At 46.5% G+C, this 2,226-nt stretch overlaps 1 pseudogene; it reads left to right on the top strand.

Moving 5' to 3' along the window:
* The first annotated feature begins 257 nt into the window (after positions 1–257).
* On the top strand, positions 258–1,367 carry LOC147825797 (heterogeneous nuclear ribonucleoprotein A3 pseudogene; annotated as a pseudogene).
* The last annotated feature ends 859 nt before the right edge of the window (positions 1,368–2,226 follow it).

The raw sequence follows: 2,226 nt of genomic DNA, 5'->3' as shown, positions 1-2,226 counted from the left end.
ACCAAGACTGAAAATTCGTAAGAAAATCTCAGGACTCTGGCTGTTCCCACCGCTGCTGGGGGAAGGTTCATGATCCAAAGGGAACCAGAGAAGTTGAGGAAGCTCTTTTTTTTTTTTTTTTGGTAGCAGGGATCAAACTCCAGACCTTGGTGCTTGTGAGGCAGGAGCCAGAACCACTGAGCTAAATCCCCAGCGCTACAGATGATAGTTTAAGAGAACATTTTGAGAAATTGGGCACACTCATAGATTGTGTAGTAATGAGAGAGCCCCAAATAAAATACTCCAGGGGCTTTGGTTTTGTGATTTACTCTTGCATTGAAGAGGTGGATGCAGCTATATGTGTTCAACCACACAAAGTTGATGGGCATGTAGTAGCCCATTAATTCTAGAGAGGAGTCTGTAAAGTCTAGTGCCCATCTAACACTGAAGATAATTTCTGTTGACAGTATTAAAGAAGACACAGAAGAATATAATTTGAGAGACTACTCTGAAAAGTATGGCAAGAGTGAAACCATAGAAGTTAGGGAAGACAGGCAGAGTGGGAAAAAGAGAGGATTTGCTTTTCTAACTTTTGATGATCACGACACAGTTGATAAAATTGTTGTTCAGAAATACCACACTATTAAGGGGCATAACTGTGAAGTCAAAAAGACCCTTTCTAAACAAGAGATGCAGTCTGCTGGATCATGTGGAGGTGGATCTGGCGACTTTGTGGGTTGTGGAGGAAACTCTGGAGGTGGTGGAGGGAATTTTGGCCGTGGCAGAAGAGTAGGCTATGGTGGTGCAGGAGGTGGCGGCGGAGCTAGTTATGGAGGAGGTGATGGTGGATATAATGGATTTGGAGGGGATGGGGAAACTATGGTGGTGGTCCTGGTCACAGTAGTAGAGGAGGCTATGGTGGTGGAGGGGGACATGGGAACCGGGTGGTGGACATGGTGGAGTAGGAGGAGGATATGAAGGTTACAAGGAAGGAGGAAATTTTGGTGGAGCTAACTATGGTGGAGTTGGGAAACTGTAATGATTTTGGAAATTATAGTGGACAACAGCAAAGAAATTATGGACCCATGAAGGGGGGCAGTTTTGGTGGAAGAAGCTCTGGCAGTCCCTATGTGGTGGGTATGGATCTGGTGGTGGAAGTGGATATGGAGAGCAGAAGGTTTAAAAAAGTAACAGAAAAGGGCTACAGTCCTTGGCAGGAGAGAGAGCAAGGAGTTGTTGGGAAAGTTGCAGGTTACTTTGAGACAGTCGTCCCAAATGCATCAGAGGAACTGTAAAAACCTGCCCCAGAGGGAGCGATGATGCATAGTCAGAAAAGTTACAAACAGGAAACCCTTCCAGTTCAGGACTGTCACAGCCACAGTCTGCAAAATGTGCAGCTATTGATTAACACAAGGCAGTGTCAATTAGATGCACATTCCTGACGTCTTTTATCTTTCGTAGCTTTGTCTTTTTCTTTTCATTACATCAGGTATGTTGCCCTGCAAACTGTGGTAGTGGTACCAGGAATAAAAAATTAAGGAATTTTTAACTTTTCAAAAACAATCTCAGACAATGTCCAGTGCATTGAAGGTCACAAAATGGGACTGGGGGCTTCTTCAGCTAGGATGATCAGGGGAGGGGGTCCTTCTCTGAAAAGCAAACTGGGTGGGGGATTTAGCTCAGTGGTTCTGCCACCTGCCCTGCAAGCGCAAGGACCGGAGTTCAATCCCCGGCACCAAAAAAAAACAAACAAACTGAAAGAGAATCCGGGAGATGAGGCAGCTCTGTAAATACCTGTAAGAAGAGTGTCCCACGCACAGAGGAAGAAGAGAGCCACTGAGCTGGGAATAAACTTGGTGCACTCAAGAGGTAGGAAAAAAAGGAAATAAGATTTGTACCTCAGCAACTTTAATAACAGAGTTATTTAATATAACACATGAATCCCAAAGGGGGGGGTGGTCAGAGAAAGGAGTTGTTACCGCTAATGGGAGCGGGTGGAGCAGGGACAGGCAGGAAACTTCAGGAAGTGTCACTGGGCCTAGGAGAAGAGTTTGGCTTCAGTAAGTCAGCATCATAGTTGAGGCAGAGGCTCCAGGGCTAACAGAGGGGCAGAGGCAAGACTGGAGGCCTGTTCTAGAAGCAGAGAGGAGCTTTGTGGAGGGGAAGGTGTGAGGCAGAGGGAGACAGGCCCCTTCTCCCGGGCCTGTGTCGGGACAGCGGAGAGCCCAGGCTGACTTCATGAGCATA

This window comes from Heterocephalus glaber, unplaced genomic scaffold (assembly GCF_053883595.1).
Source record: "Heterocephalus glaber isolate CG9 unplaced genomic scaffold, H.glaber_assembly_v1.0 deba00001481, whole genome shotgun sequence".
Classification (NCBI taxonomy): Eukaryota; Metazoa; Chordata; class Mammalia; order Rodentia; family Bathyergidae; genus Heterocephalus; species Heterocephalus glaber.
Note: the sequence above shows the minus strand (reverse complement) of the source record. Positions and strands in the feature narration are given on the sequence as shown.